The sequence below is a fragment of the Moschus berezovskii genome, chromosome 24 (genome assembly GCF_049115385.1).
Source record: "Moschus berezovskii isolate FMDL1 chromosome 24, NW_MosBer_1.0, whole genome shotgun sequence".
NCBI lineage: Eukaryota > Metazoa > Chordata > Mammalia > Artiodactyla > Moschidae > Moschus > Moschus berezovskii.
Window position 1 is genome coordinate 38,698,099 of NC_142483.1, and position 17,683 is coordinate 38,715,781.

The 17,683-nt window shown below is 40.8% G+C and overlaps 1 protein-coding gene across 1 annotated transcript in view; it reads left to right on the forward strand.

The window, feature by feature from the left end:
• Window positions 1–17,683, forward strand: part of LOC129547541 (uncharacterized) — a 96,872-nt gene that overhangs the window by 15,145 nt on the left and 64,044 nt on the right. The gene's annotated exons all lie outside the window — the stretch shown is intronic.

Consider the following 17,683-nt stretch of genomic DNA (forward strand, 5'->3'; position numbering starts at 1 on the left):
TTTCCCTATAGGGGATGAAATCCTAAAAAACCTAAGCTTAGGAATTAAAAAAAAAAAAATTCCTGGCTAGAATTCAACTCACATGACACCATTTTAGAAACCACATGATGTATAAAGGAAAATGTTATCACAAAGTACCAGATGTGAAGTCTTAAAATGTCAAGTGGATTTAGAAGAAAACTATACTTCTAAATGGCAACAGGTAGTCTTTACTTCTCGTACTCATTTTATGCAACAGGATCACAAAAAAGAAGACATTTTGCCTGTCAACATGATAATGGATAATCAGGCAGGAGGTGAAAACATAATGTTACAAGTCAAAACATTTGAAAGAGTTTTTAAAAATGTGTTTTCCATGGCAGTCGGAGGTTTTCAATTTTTTTTGGGGGGGTGTGGGTACATAAGCATATATTGAATCATTTCCAACATGATTTATGTTCTCAAGTAGAAAAAATCTTTGTGGAGAAGGGTCAACTTGTATTTTACAAGCAAAGGAAATGGAGTTGGTAGAGAATGAATGACAAAAAAATTCTCAGGTAACAAATATTGCATGTGTCTTCTCTACAGCAGTAATTAAACTCTTTGATGAAAGAGCTGAGTGTATTCACATTTCAGTATATTCATAGCTAATATCCTACCTGGGAGAAAACTAAGCCTTGCATTTAGCAAGGGGTCACTGTGCAGCTAAGGTCATGAGGTTTTGTGCACAAGCAATTGTCTCAGAGTTCCTTGTTGGCTGCATTTTTCAATTGCTCAAATCTAGCCATTGCACATAAGCAAAAGTTGTCTCAGTACATGATATGATGAACTAATAACGTCTTGTATTACAAAATATAAGAATTTCAAGATAGAGGAACTCTACAGCAGAATCTAACCCATCTTCCTGCCAAAAATGGCAGTCTTGCAAATGCTTTGCTTGGTCTTGTTTTAAATATTTCAAGCAAGGAGAATTTTTACTCCCTAAAACCTCTCATTGTTCAAGAGGTTTCTTTTCTTACCTTTAAATGTGCATGGGACTATATTCATCCCATTATGCCTTTTTGCTACCTCTCGTTAGTGTTATGGCCTGGGTGCGGGTTGAAAAAGAATTTCCAGACATGAGACAGAATGAGAGGGAAATAAAGTTTATTAGAGTGGGAGACACTGTTAGAACAGCGGGCCAGCTCAAGGAAGAACCGACGTTGAAGAGGGGTCCTTAGTCCACCCTCAAGCCCAGGGTACAAGGAGTGGGATAGGGGTCTTGCAGGTCATTTGCTGATTGGATGAGGCACATATACTGGGTATGTGTGGTGAGGGGGTGGAGAGTAAAGCAAACACCTTCTCCCTATGGATAGTAGGGGAGACAGGTTATACTGCTCAGGAGGACCTGAAATCCATTAATATTTACAACATGGGGGAGGCAAGGACAATAAGGGTCTGGTTTTTCCATTCCTGCATTCCAAGACCCTCCTTGGTTTTATCTGCTCTTTTGTGCTTGGGTCACCACCATTAGCCACTGTTTTGTCCCCATCAAAAGTATGTATGGAGAGAGGGGAAAAAATAGGGGAAAAAAACACCAAATATCAGACACTTGGAAGAGAAAACACATACAGGAAAAGGCAGTTCAAGATGCTGGTAGGGGAAAATTCTGAACTCACCCCTTCTCCCCAAACACAAGTCTACAGCTATATATGGAAAAATTCCCTCTGAAAAGAAGCCACGAAGTAGCTGAACTGCTCTTCCACAACAACAAATAAAAGTGACACTCTTTGAGATAGGAAAGAAAGGCAGAGACCGATTCACCCAAAGCCTCACCCACTGTACTACAGTACGCAAGCAAGAGGGATCTCAATACTGAGCATTGCTCTGAGGAGCGAGACATTGGTGCTATGTTCTAATAGCTTTATTAGTTCACTCCTCAATTCACTGAATCCATACCACCATACTGAGGGTTAGAAGAGCATTTTCCTAGGTGAAGAGGCAAACATAGTGGTTGAACTCAGATTTTTCCATCTGTAAAGACTTCACCTTTGGCCCCAGCTACTCACAGACAGCATGATGGGAAGCACTAAGCAACTGGGTCAGGGAGTGGGCTTAGATACAGTTCATATTTGCTTTAGCAAAACATTTCACACAGAATCTTCTATAATCACCAGTTGCTAGGGGGGACTGGCAATTATTTGAACCAATGAGTGGTGTTTAAGAGATCAATATTGAATTGGAAAGAAGTCTCTAGGATAGTGCCACAAAGTTATGTTTAGTGTCTAATACTCCAATATTTTGGGCTTCCCTGGTGGCTCAGAGGTTAAAACGTCTGCCTCCAATGCGGGAGACCCGGGTTCGATCCCTGGGTCGGCAAGATCCCCTGGAGAAGGAAATGGTAACCCACTCCAGTATTCTTGCCTGGAGAATCCCATGGACGGAGAAGCCTGGTAGGCTACAGTCCATGGGGTCGCAAAGAGTCGGACACAACTGAGCGACTGAATGGAACGGAACTCCAATATTTTAATCAATACATCTGGTTAAAATGTAGAATGTGCACCTAGGGGAAAAAAAATCTTTAGAACAAAACAGATCTGGGAAACAGCATTAAAATGGCTGACAAAATCATGTTTGAAAATCATCTCCACAGGCAGCAATGCTGGGCTGAAAGCAATCAGGAGAAATTTAACGAATATGAAAGTAGATTGCTAATATCTAAGTTAAAAAAAAACTATATGTAAGAAGAATGAGACCCAGATAGAGAGTCTTTTTAAGACATTCATGACTTTCATCATTCCACTGTCTGAGCTCCACTTTTGAACAAGAGCACACATGTGATGGACTGAATAATTGTGTTTCCCCAAAATTCGCCTGTTGAAATCTGAAGCCCTGAGGTAATGGCTTTAGGAGATGAGGGCCTCTGGGAGGGATTAGATCATGAGGGTGAAGTCTTATGAGTGGGATGAATATCCTTATATAAGAGTGCCCAGAGAGCTCTCTGACCTATTTCCACCAAGCACAGAGGGAGAAGGTGGTCATCTGTGAGCCAAAAAGTGGGTCCTCAAGTAACACCACATTTGCTAGCACCTTGAGGTCGGACTTCCCAGTCTCTCGATTTGTGAGAAGTAAATATTTGTATTTAAGGCACCCTGTCTATGGTATTTTTTTATAGCAACCTGAGCTGACTAAAACAAATACCATATGGCAGGTAAACTGGAAACAGGAGTGCGTGAGGCTAGATCATGGGTTGTAGAGATGTCTTAGAAGGAACACACTTGGGATCTGGCCATGCAGAGCCTTGTTGAAGTGTCCCACAAACAGGAGGAGGAAGAGCCAGAGAAAAACAGATACAAGGCCATAGGACATGACAGGGACGTAGGTCTAAGGGTAGTGCTGGGCGATTTGGATGTGAAAAGGAGGCACAGCCTTGATGTACTAGAATGACTGACCATGGGGCTTTCCTAGGCCATAAAAAGAGTAAAGTTGTATCCCAATAAAACTTTATTTGGACACTGAAATTTGAGTTTCATGTAATTTTCTTGTGTCAAAAAAATATCATTATTCTTTTGCTGTCTTTTTTGAACCATTTAAAAATGTAAACAACAACAACACACACACACTGTCAGCTTTTGAGTAGCACAAACACAGGCAGCAAGCCTTAGTTTGTCGACTTGAGTGGTGGGGTGTAGTTCCGAGAACAAATAAATGAAAATGATTTCTTAGGTGCTCTAGGGAACAGAGATAGCTAAGAGTAGGATTAAAGGAAGATGAACTTCAAGAGGAGAAAATAATTCTATGATAATCTAGATACTTTAGGAAAATTCTGTGGGGGAAATGCTAATTTTAACAAAATACTAGAAATTCACAACTGTATGGTGGTTATCTGGACCAAAATTCACCCCAGGAAATGTGAAACTGCTTCCTTCAAAAGAGAGGAACGTCATCATTCCATTCAGTTCAGTCGCTCAGTCGTGTCCGACTCTTTGCGACCCCATGGACTGCAACACACCAGGCCTCCCTGTCCATCACCAACTCCTGGAGTTTACTCAAGCTCATGTCCACTGAGTCGGTGATGCCATCCAACCATCTCATCCTCTGTTGTCCCCTTCTCCTCCTGCCTTCAATCTTTCCCAGCATGAGGGTCTTTTCAACTGAGACAGCTCTTCATATTAGGTGGCCACAGTATTGGAATTTCACTTCAGCATCAGTCCTTCCAATGAATATTCAGGACTGATTTCCTTTAGGATGAAATGGTTGGTTCTCCTTGCTGACCAAGGGACTCTCAAGAGTCTCCTCCAACATCACAGTTCAAAAGCATAAGCTCTTCGGCACTCAGCTTTCTTTCTAGTCCAACTCTCACATCCATATGTGACTACTGGAAAAACCATAGCTTTGGCTAGATGGAACTTTGTTGGCAGAGTAATGTCTCTGCTTTTTAATAAGTCGTCTAGGTTGGTCATAACTTTTCTTCCAAGGAGCAAGCATCTTTTAATTTCATGACTGCTGTCACCATCTGCAGTGATTTTGGAGCCCCCCAAAATAAAGCCTGTCACTGTTTCCACTGTTTCCCCATCTATTTGCCATGAAGTGATGGGACCAGATGCCATGATCTTAATTTTCTGAATGTTGAGTTTTAAGACAACTTTTTCACTCTACTCTTTCACTTTCATCAAGAGGCTGTTTAGTTCTACTTCACTTTTTGCCATAAAGGTGGTGTCATTTGCATATCTGAGATTATTGAAATTTCTCCCAGCAATCTTGCTTTCAGCTTGTGCTTCATCCAGTCCAGCATTTCTCATGATGTACTCTGCATATAAGTTAAATAAGCAGGGTGACAATATACAGCCTTGACGTATTCAAGAGATGGGAATATCAGACCACCTGACCTGCCTCCTGCGAAATCTGTATGCAGGTCAAGAAGCAACAGTTAGAACTGAACATGGAACAGCATCCTTCCATGGCTTATGGCATTAATTGAAGCTGAGGTGAGGATGGATACATTAGAGTTAAATATTTACAAAGGACAGAGAACAGCTTCTCCGAGACAGGACTGGATTCCCAGTTACATTTTCAGACTAGCAACACAAAACTTTTCTCCCCAGAAGAAAGGCTTTTTAAAAATAAATACAAATTAAGTTATTTTCTAAAACACTTTGGATGACCATAACATTAGTTTTTGTTTTTGTTTTTTTTACACCAACTGATCCATTTTGATTTCATTTTCCTTGCACTTAGCAGCCGAAATGGCAGCTGCCTCTTTGTTGAAAGAGAAATATGAGAACAAAGCCAAGGGGTTTCTATTAGACATGTACTTTACATGGAAAAATATGCTCCTGAGTACCATAGAATTGCTCAGAATTGAAGATTTTCCAATGAATCATGTACTGTAACTAAACATTTGAATGCTATTTCCAACAAATATTACTTTTATGTCAAATATGATGTTTGTAAATATGGCGTGTAGTTTACTAGTTTCTAAATGAACAATGTTAATACAAATTCTAGGGCAAGAGTGACAGTATGGTTGTATATTACACTGCACAGTTTGCCATCATACTCTTTACATTAAAAAATAATGAGTCTGGTCTCATTTGCAGGTTTCTTAAAAGCAAGCATCACGTGGCCACATGAAAATATGATGCCACAGCTCATAAATAGTAAATGCAGACAGGATTTTCTTACCTTTCTGAACAAGTACGGCTGAAAGCTTTCTGGTCCTCAAGGGGCCCAAACTTATTAACAAAAGTTTGGAAGTTCAAGGGGAATTTTTTTCAAGCCTTTAAGGAAAGTGGTAAAGTAAGGATTTGTTTCTCCGTTATTCTCTGGAAACCTACCATTCTACAGTTTAATCATTTTTCGGATGGAAAACCTCAATTTGCTTATGTTTATGATTAAGTATTACAACAGATCCTTTTTTCCTAGAGTAGCTTTATGAAGTAATGGTCCTTATATTTATCACAGTACTTGTATCAGTTTCTTATGACTGCCATAGCAAAGTACCACAAACTGGACGGCTTAAAAGAAATTAAATATGTTCTCTCACAGTTCCACCAGCTAGAAATCTGGAGTCAAGGTGTCAGCAGGGCTGTGCTCTCTCTGAGACTCTGGGTAGAATCGTTTCTTTCCCCCTCCTAACTGCTGGTGTGAATGTCAATTCTTGCAGTTCCTCAGCTTTCAGGTACCTCATCCCATCTCCACCTTCATCGTCACCTGGCATTCTTTTCCCTGTGTCTCTTCTTCTCTTCTTAAAAGGCATTAGTCATTCTGGACTAAGTACTCATCATACTCTAGTCTGACCTCACCTCAACTAATAACATCTAAAGTGACCCTATTTCCAAAAAGATTACATTCTGAGAATCTCAGGGTCAGAATGTCTTTTGGAGAGGGGCATCATTTAACCATCACAGTATTTAAAGAGATTTGATCCTAAAAGATTTCAGACTCTATGAATGAAGAATACTGAACATAAACCGAGACCATATCAACAAACATTCGTGTTGAACTTCTGTGCAACAATAAGCCTACCTACTTCTTCCTGGGCATCTTTTCTATCACAGGCACTATATAATATGTCCCTCACGCAACACTGTAGTAGTTAGTTAACCATACTACTACACTGCAGGGATTTTTCACTTCTGGTTTACAGATGAGTGAAATGAAGATTTAAGTGGTACAATAACTTGCCCAATGTCAAGTCAAGATAATAAGAGAAACAAGCAATGAACATTCAAACTCAAGTTTGTCTGACAGGCAAAGCAGTGAGTAAACTTAAAGGGCCACATGGTTAAATAACAATAAAAAATTATTATTAATTGGCAGTGGGATAGTATGATTTAGAAGGATTGTAAATGTTGTGAAAAATCAGTGTATAGTCTGGAAGTCTTTATAATGTTTTATTCCAAACTCTATTACAGATTAGAATTACATTAAGAATTACCAATTTTTGAACATTTATTATCTACTAAGGCTTGCAGTAGACACTTGAGATATGAGATCAAACAAGATATAGTCTCTTCCTTCAAGATGCTCATTGCCTAGTAGGTGAGAAGGACAAGTAAATGGACAATTAAAGTTTGGTATAATCAAATAATAATAGGTAACATTTATCAGGCATTTATTGCATTCTTGGGTCTATTATGAGGGCTTAATGTACATTAATGTATTAACCCTCACATGTGTTCTGTGAATAGGTGCTATTTTTGAATCTCTATTTTACTGATGAAGAAAAGAAAGGAAGTTTAGCTTAACGCAGAGCAACACTATCAGAGCATGGCTGAGCTAGGTTTAAGCCCACAGAGACTGGCTCCAGAATCCATACCCTTAACTTGTTAAACTCTACTTTGTTTCCCAATAAAATATGAAAGAAGAGAAGTAAGTAAAGATACTAAAGAAGCTCAAAGCAGAGAAGTATAATGAAGGCTATAAGTTAAGCAAGGAGTGCCTTGCAGGGTAACAGTACATGAGCAAAAACCTTGAAGTAAGTGAGATCACAACAAATTAAAAGATCTATGGTAAAATATGTGTACAATAATCTTATGTAGTTTCTGAGACTGTTACATATATTCTATGGGACAAAATAGATTATTCCTTAGTTCAGTGCCTAACAATTAGAAAGCACCCGGTACATATGGGTTTCCTTCACCATCACCAACATTATCCCCAGGCTGACCACCAAGAGGTGTGCCGTTAGAGGGAATTCAGGCACCAGGTGGGACAGAAGGAGGTGAATTTGATCAGGATTTCCCAAACCAGAACGGTTAACAAAAGCACTTCAGGAGACTTTATAAAATACAGATTTTAGAGACCCACAGCAAACTAAGAATCCAGAACCTCTCAGCAGTGGAATACAGGAAGTGCAATTGGACAAAAGAGTCAGGTATGAGATTTGGGAACCAGCGAACTCCATAACCTTTATCTTTCCAAGCCTGACACTCTATGATTTCAACCTAATGTTTGAACTGGTATCTAGAAATTTGAGAAAAGTGATTCAAGTGGGAAAGAGCGAGGTAAGAATATAAGAATGTATCAAACAACACGCTCCCACAGTTATCCTGGTATGGGGTTATTGGATGCCACTCAAAACAGAAGTCTTGAAATGGAATTTTAAGAAAATCACCCCTCAAAAACATGCTGGCATATTTATTATACTAAATTTCAACCAAGGGCTGATACTCAGTCCACCCTGAACCTGATCTCCCCTCCTACCACATACTTGACTCTCACCATTCTTGACTCGCAAGCTATCTTTAACTTCATGCTGTTCTTTAATCGTGTCCACAGTAAGGATGGGATCTTGTCCACAAAAGGACTCAGGGATAAAGTATGCCCAGTTCAGTTCAGTTCAGTTCAGCCGCTCAGTCATGTCCGACTCTCCGCGACCCCATGAATCACAGCACGCCAGGCCTCCCTGTCCATCACCAACTCCCAGAGTTCACTCAAACTCATGTCCACAGAGTCGGTGATGCCATCCAGCCATCTCATTCTCGGTCGTCCCCTTCTCCTCCCGCCCCCAACCTTTCCCAGCATCAGAGTCTTTTCCAGTGAGTCAACTCGTCGCATGACGTGGCCAAAGTATTGCAGTTTCAGCTTTAGCATCAGTCCTTCCAATGAACACCCAGGATCGATCTCCCTTAGAATGGACTGGTTGGATCTCCTTGCAGTCCAAGGGACTCTCAAGAGTCTTCTCCAACATCACAGTTCAAAAGCATCAATTCTTCGGTGATCAGCTTTCTTCACAGTCCAACTCTCACATCCATACATGACCAAGGGAAAAATCATAGCCTTGACTAGACGGACCTTGGTTGGCAAAGTAATGTCTCTGCTTTTTAATATACTGTCAAGGTTGGTCATAACTTTCCTTCCAAGGAGTAAACGTCTTTTAATTTCATGGCTGCAATCAGCATCTCCAGTGATTTTGGAGCCCCCAAAAATAAAGTCTGACACTGTTTCCACTGTTTTTCCAATCTATTTCCCATGAAGTGATGGGACCAGATGCCATGATCTTTGTTTTCTGAATGTTGAGCTTCAAGCCAACCTTTTCACTCTCCTCTTGCACTTTCATCAAGAGGCTTTTGAGTTCCTCTTCACTTTCTACCATAAGGGTAGTGTCATCTGCATATCTGAGATTATTGATATTTCTCCCAGCAATCTTGATTCCAGCTTGTGCTTCTTCCAGCCCAGAGTTCCTCATGATGTACTCTGCATATAAGTTAAATAAGCAAGGTGACAATGTACAGCCTTGACGTACTCCTTTTCCTATTTGGAACCAGTCTGTTGTTCCATGTCCAGTTCTAACTGTTGCTTCCTGACCTGCATACAGGTTTCTCAAGAGGCAGGTCAGGTGGTCTGGGATTCCCATCTCTTTCAGAATGTTCCACAGTTTATTATGATCCACACAGTCAAAGGCTTTGGCATAGTCAATGAAGCAGAAATAGATGCTCTTCTGGAACTCTCTTGCTTTCTCCATGATCCAGCGGATGTTGGCAATTTGATCTCTGGTGCCTCTGCCTTTTCTAAAACCTGCTTGAACATCTGGGAGTTCACGGTTCACATATTGCTGAAGCCTGGCTTGGAGAATTTTTAGCATGATTTTACTAGCGTGTGAGATGAGTGCAATTGTGCGGTAGTTTGAGCATTCTTTGGCATTGCCTTTCTTTGGGATTGGAATGAAGACTGACCTTTTCCAGTCCTGTGGCCACTGCTGAGTTTTGCAAATTTGCTAGCATATTGAATGCAGCACTTTCATAGCATCATCTTTCAAGATTTGAAATAGCTCAACTGGAATTCCATCACCTCCACTAGCTTTGTTCATAGTGATGCTTTCTAAGGCCCACTTGACTTCACATTCCAAGATGTCTGGCTATAGGTCAGTGATCACATTATCATGCCTATCTTGCTCAAGCATATCTGTTATGAATAATCTTTAGTAATTATGTATAATATATTTTTATGTGTGACATAGCGGACCAAAAATTACTAAAGTGTGAATATTCCAAGCCTTACCTTCCTCAGTAGTCCTCTTGTGAGAACTCTGTCTTGATAGCTTGGATAGACAGGATTTTGTGATGGAGAATTTGGGCAGTGTCTAGGCAGAAGCCAGATAGAAACAGATAATGACTAGATTTTAAAAAAAATTTTTTTTTCATGGTAGAACATAAAGGGAAAACAAGGACTTTCTTAAACTAAAAGAAAAAGTTTGGAGTGTTTAGAGTGAGGAGATAAAGAAAATGTTACAGTTAGCTACTGGACTAGGACATGTTTAAGAAAACTAGGGAAAGATGATTTAAACAAAAAAATAAACAAAAAAAATTGGGAGTTTCAGATTGTGTCTGCCTTGACATTACTCAAGAGATTCCAGTAAAGATACCAGTAAAGATACAAAGGGTTTAAAGTATTTTTTATTTATGCAGTGCATTTTTCTTCTAAGACTATGTTGACACGGACTGGATTATGTAGAATACTAGCTTTTATTGAAGCTATACATATTTCAAGACAGTCTTTTTGAAGAGACCAGATCTAAATAACTTGCCTGAAAGTTCCAGAAGCCCAGGAAATTAGATGGATTCTTTACTTAAGCCTCAGTTTAGATCTTTATAAAGTAAGAGCACAGATCCAACTGCCATATCTTCATAATGAAGAGGAGAATTTCTACTTAGTTATGTCAGTTAATTTGCCTGAAGACACAAACATCAACTGCACTCCTGTTCAATTTTTAAATTTAATGGAAACCTCAGTTTCTATTAGTTCTTTGCGTCTCAAGTGTTAACTTCCAAGTTTAAATGTACTTGCTAAAAAATATCTGAACTCAAATTAATTATTTTGAGGGTAGAAGTAAATACATTAATCACAGTAATTTTTCTGAGACCTGCACAGGCCACGTAGGTATTTAATAGCTGGCAATGGAGCTGCTAGAAAATAAGACACAGGTGGGTTCAAATCTTGGCTCTATCTTTACCATGATACAGATAGCAAGTAAAGAGATGGAACCTGGTTATAGTCCATGAGGGAAAGAGGTTCCATCCAGGCAACTCCAGAAGTTACCCAAGAGCCAGTGACCCATTAGCTGAGCACACGCATTTCTTTCGCCAGGACACAGAGAAGGCAAGCGCCTGTGAAATGTATCTGATGCTCTGGACAGAAGTTCAAAGCATCAGCAGAGAATTCAACCTGAGGTCACCACAAATCCACTCTAAGAAATCTCAGAGAAATAGCTTTCATCATCTTCAAATTAGCAAATGGAGTACAGGACCTTTTATTCATCTCCCCTGTCCCAGGGGAAATGTGAAATGCTTTCAGGTCACAGGCTGTTGAATATACTAAAACTTTCCACTGTTATTGGAAAACCTACTCCTCCCACCAGAATTATATAAAACCCTCATATGTCATTCATTTGTCTTTACCTATTGATTACATTAAGTAAGCTGAGTCTTTCTTATTGTAATATAAAGCAACTATTTACTGAAAGTGTCAAGTTAAAGAATCCCTCTAACTACTGGCAAATATACTTTGACTGGGGGGATCCTACTGATGGGAGCAGAACTCTCCAGGGGCACGGAGAGTTCTACAGAGCTCTTATTCATGTGAATTAGCTACTGTCTTGACAATATTTTAAATGAAATATTTCATGTAAAATTCTGGATCTCCAGTTTCTCTTGGCAAAACCCAACCCACATTCTCGCCAGATGACAGTCTAATATTATGGACTAGCAGCTGTGCAATTTAAACAGGGCTGTGCTCTCTAATGTGCACAGTCCCTACCAGGCCATTTTACTCACTTATCACCCAGTCTCCTGTAGACACTTGGTTCGAGATTTCTGTAGTAAAGATTCTGACAACCTTCTGAGTCAAACCAGAAAAGCAGAAGTCCACTCACAGAATTCTCATTTAGTGCTATTTTTATCTATCTCCATATACTACTTGTATTTGTATCTTTACAGCCCAGTGCCTTCCACAGAATAGTTGCCATACATTTTATTCTAATAAATGAATAATTTAAATTTGCTACAACTTCTCCTCCTTTCTTTCAAACATAATACTTCTTTTAATACAGCCTGAAGTCACATAAGCTCTTTCAGAAATTAGAAACATTCTGTTGAACTCCCCCCTTCTCAGACCATAAATATGAAACACTGGGAATAGCCTCTTATAATCTATGGGCACAAATTCAGGAACATCCTTCAAGCATCAGATGGTTCTAGTTACACAATTTTAGTTCACTCCAGCTTGGTTTAGGGAATATTCCCAAAAACCTGCTGATGAGCCATCTTTCAGAATCTATGGTGCCTTTAGTCATAGGTGTATCTGAAACATCTGATCCAGTCATCAGGAGAAGACACCTAATGTGAAGACCAACACAGCCATTGCACAATACCATATGTCAAGATGCTGAGTGAACATTTGGCATAAAATCAGTGACAGAAACTGCCTAATGTGAAAGTGATGGAGGAAGACTGGATGAAAAGAGAAATGGGGGATTAATACAGGAAGAGTCAAGCCAACTGCTAATGGGTGACATTTTCTCTGCTAGCTAGTATTCATAAAGAAAACTCCTTAGAGTTTCCTAAATGGACAGAATGACTAACCTGTTATATTAACAGGGAATTAGAAATTACAGAGAAGTCATATCCCCATTTGGGTAATGTGGGGTTGTATATGCTGGTTTATCACTGCTTATAAACTTCAGAACCCACACTGTTAGGTTTGAAAAAAAACAAAATTCAAACTGTGTTTGAGCATCTCCTGTGGAGGTATAGGTCAGCAGTGGACTGCTGCAGGGGCAGGGGCTCTGGGTGCAGCAGACCTGGGTATGGCATAAGCCCTCTTGGAGGAGGTCGCCATTAACCCCACCACAGAGCCACCAGAACTTACACAGGACTGGGAAACAGACTCTCAGTGGCACAAACAGAACTTGTGTGCACCAGGGCCCAGGAGAAAGGAGTACTGACCCCACAAAGGATGGATCCAGACTTGCCCAGGAGTGTCCAGGAGTCTCCAGCAGAGGCATGGGTCGGTGGTGGCCTGCTGCAGGGTTGAGGGCACTGAGAGGAGCATGGGATCTTTTGAAGAAGGTTGCCATTATCTTCATTATCTCCACCATAGTTTGGCCCCATCACCGCCTCGATGGACATGAGTTTGGGTGAACCCTGGGAATTGGTGATGGACAGGGAGGCTTGGCGTGCTGTGATTCATGGGGTCGAAAAGAGTCAGAAATAGCAGGGAGGGAACATCAACAGAAAATTGGATTAAAGATTTACTGAGCATGGCCCCGCCCATGAGAACAAGACCCAGTTTCCCCCTCAGTCAGTCTCTCCCATCAGGAAGCTTCAATAAGCCTCTTATCCTTCTTCATCAGAGGGCAGACAGGTTGAAAACTACAATCACAGAAAACTAACCAAGCTGATCACATGGACCACAGCTTTGTCTAATTCAATGAAACTATGAGCCATGCTGTGTAGGGCCACCCAAGAACCCAAAAGAGATGGGTCATAGTGGAGAGTTCTGACAAAATGTGGTCCACTGGAGAAGGGAATGGCAAGCCACTTCACTACTCTTGCCTTGAGAATGCCCTGAACAGTATGAAAAGGCAAAAAGATAGGACACTGAAAGATGAACTCCCCAGGTCAGTAGGTGCCCAATATGTTACTAGAGATCAGTGGAGAAATAACTCCCGAAAGAATGAAGAAACAGAGGCAAAGCAAAAACAACACCCAGTTGTGGATGTGACTGGTGATAGAAGTAAGGTCTGATGCTGTAAAAAGCAATACTGCATAGGAATCTGGAATGTTAGGTCCATGAATCAAGGTAAATTGGAAGTGGTCAAACAGGAGATGGCAAGAGTGAACGTCAACATTTTAGGAATCAACCAACTAAAACGGACTGGGATGGGTGAATTTAACTCAGATGACCATTATATCTACTGTTGTGGGCAAGAATCCCTTGGAAGAAATGGAGTAGCTGTCATAGTCAACAAAAGAGTGCAAAATGCATCACTTGGATGCAATCTCAAAAACGACACAATGATCTCTGTTCATTTCCGAGACAAACCATTCAATATGACAGTAATTCAAGTCTATGCCCCAACCAGTAAAGCGGAAAAAGCTGAAATTGAATGGTGTGAAGAAAGCTGATCACCGAAGAATTTATGCTTTTGAACTGTGGTGTTGGAGAAGACTCTTGAGAGTCCCTTGGACTGCAAGGAGATCCAACCAGTCCATTCTAAAGGAGATCAGTCCTGGGTGTTCATTGGAAGGACTGACGCTAAAGCTGAAGCTCCAATACTTTGGCCACCTCATGCGAAGAGTTGACTCACTGGAAAAGACTGATGCTGGGAGGGAATGGGGACAGGAGGAGAAGGGGATGACAGAGAATGAGATGGCTGGATGACATCAATGACTCAATGGAGGTGAGTTTGAGTGAACTCCGGGAGTTGGTGATGGACAGGGAGGCCTGGCGAGCTGTGATTCATGGGGTCGCAGAGAGTCGGACACGACTGAGCGACTGAACTGAACTGAACTGATGAAGCCCTCCAAGACCGTCTAGAACTAACACCCAAAAAACATGTCCTTTTCATTATAGAGGACTGGAATGCAAAAATAAGAAGTCAAGAAACACCTGGAATAACAGGCAAGTTTGGTGATGGAGTACAGAATGAAGCAGGGCAAAAGCTAACAGAGTTTTGCCAAAAGAATGCACTGGTCATAGCAAACACCCTCTTCCAACAACACAAGAGAAGCCTCTACACATGGACTTCACCAGATGGTCAATACCGATATCAGATCGATTATATTCTTTGCAGCCAAAGATGGAGAAACTCTATACAGTCAGCAAAAATAAGACCAGGAGCAGGCTGTGGCTCAGATCATGAACTCCTCATTACCAAATTCAGACTTAAATTGAAAAAAGTGGGGAAAATCACTAGACAGTTCAGTTCAGTCGCTCAGTCGTGTCTGACTCTTAGCGACCCCATGAATCACAACATGAAAGGCCTCCCTATCTATCACCAACTCCTGGAGTTCAGACCATTCAGGCAAGACCTAAATCAAATCCTTTATGTTTATACAGTGGAAGTGACAAATAGATTCTAGGGATTAGACCTGATAGAAAGAGTGCCTGAAGAACTATGGTCAGAGGTTCATGGTGTTGTACAGGAGACAGGGAGCAAAACCATCCCCAAGTAAAAGAAAGCAAAAAGGCAAAATGGCTGTCTGAGGAGACCTTACAAATATCTGTGAAATTAGGAGAAGCAAAAACCAAAGGACAAAAAGAAAGATATACCCATTTGAATGCAGAGTTCCAAAGAATAGCAAGGAGAGATAAGAAAGCCTTCCTTAGTGATCAGTGCAAAGAAATAGAAGAAAACAATAGAACGGGAAAGACTAGAGATCTCTTCAAGAAAATTAGAGATACCAAGGGAACATTTCATGCAAAGATGGGCTCAATAAAGGATAGAAATGGTATGGACCTAACAGAAGCAGAAGATATTGAGAAGAGGTGGCAAGAATATACAGAAGAGCTGTACAAAAAAGATCTTCATGACCCAGATCATGATGGTATGATCACTCACATAGACCCAGACATCCTGGAATATGAAGTCAAGTGGGCCTTAGGAAGCATCACTACAAACAAAGCTAGTGGAGGTGATGGAATTCTAGTTGAGCTATTTCAAATCCTAAAAGATGATGCTGTGAAAGTGCTTCACTCAACATGCCAGCAAATTTGGAAAACTCAGCAGTGGCCACAGAACTGGAAAAGGTCAGTTTTCATTCCAATCCCAAGGAAAGGCAATGACAAAGAATGTTCAAACTACTGCACAATTGCACTCATCTCACACACTAGCAAATTAATGCTCAAAATTCTTCAAGCCAGGCTTCAACAGTAACATGAACCATAAATTTCCAGATGTCCAAGCTGGTTTTCAAAAGGGAAGATGAACCAGAGACCAAATAGCCAACAACTGCTGGATCATCGAAAAAGTAAGAGTTCCAGAAAAACATCTATTTCTGCTTTATTGAGTATGGTAAAGCCTTTGACTGTGTGGATCACAACAAACTATGGAGAATTCTGAAAGAGACGGGAATAGCAGACCACCTGACCTGCCTCCTGAGAAATCTGTATGCAGATCAGGAAGCATCAGTTAGAACTGGACATAGAACAACAGACTGGTAACAAATAGGAAAAGGAGTATGTCAAGGCTGTATATTGTCACCTTGCTTATTTTACTTATATGCAGAGTACATCATGAGAAACGCAGAGTTGGATGTAGCACAAGCTGGAATCAAGTTTGCCTTGAAAAATATCAGTAACCTCAGATATGCAGATGACACCACCCTTATGGCAGAAAGTGAAGAACTAAAGAGCCTCTCGATGAAAGTGCAAGAGGAGAGTGAAAAAGTTGGCTTAAAGCTCAACATTCAGAAAACTAAGATCATGGCATCTGGTCCCATCACTTCATGGGAAATAGATGGGGAAACAGTGGAAACAGTGACAGTCTTTATTTAGGGGGGCTCTAAAATCACTTGGACTGCAAGGAGATCCAACCAGTCCATTCTAAAAGAGATCAATCCTGGGTGTTCATTGGAAGGACTGATGCTAAAGCTGAAGCTCCAATACTTTGGCCACCTCATGCGACAAGTTGACTCACTGAAAAAGAGTCTGATGCTAGGATGGATTGGGGGTGTGAGGAGATGGGAACGACAGAGAATGAGATGGCTGGATGGCATCACTGACTCGATGGACGTGAGTTTGAGTGAACTCCGGGAGTTGGTGATAGACAGGGAGGCCTGGCGTGCTGTGATTCATGGGGTTGCAAAGAGTCGGACATGACTGAGCGACTGAAATGAACTGAACTGAACTGAAAATCACTGCAGATGGTGATTGCAGCCATGAAATTTAAAGATGCTTGCTCCTTGGAAGAAAAGTTATGACCAACCTAGACAGCATATTAAAAAGCAAAGACATTACTTTACCAACAAAGGTCCATCTAGCCAAAGCTATTGTTTTTCAGGTAGTCACATATGGATCTGAGAGTTGGACTATAAAGAAAGCTAGCACCGAAGAATTGATGCTTTTGAACTGTGGTGTTTGAGAAGATTCTTGAGAGTCCCTTGGACTGCAAGGAGATCCAACCATTCCATCGTAAAGGAAATCAGTCCTGAATATTCATTAGAAGGACTGATGCTGAAGCTGAAACTCCAATACTTTGGCCACCTGATGAGAAGAACTGAGTCATTTGAAAAGACCCTGATGCTGGGAAAGATAGAAGGTGGGAGGAAAAGGGAATGACAGAGGATGATATGGTTGGATGGCATCACTGACTCAATGGACAGAAGTTTGAATAAACTCAAGGAGCTAGTGATGGACAGGGAGGCCTAATGTGCTGCACTCCATGGTGTTGCAAAGAGTCGGACATGACTGAGTGACTGAACTAAACTGAATTGAAATGTGAAGATCTAATTTGCTTCATTTCATGATTCATGCATCAGGCAGCACCCCATATTAGCAGATAGAAAGGGGCTCCAAGAACCTGTACAAAATGAAAAACTTCCACAGGTAGAAGGAGTGCATGAAATCTATTCTAGCAAAAAACAGATTGCTTCAGGTAAGATCACCTTCCTTTGGGAAAAGGTTGGTGTCTATCAGGCAAGTTACATCACTAGTACTGACCGGGTAATTCCAGATTGACTCATTAGAGGGCATATTTCTGAGAGAGGCCAAAACTGCAATC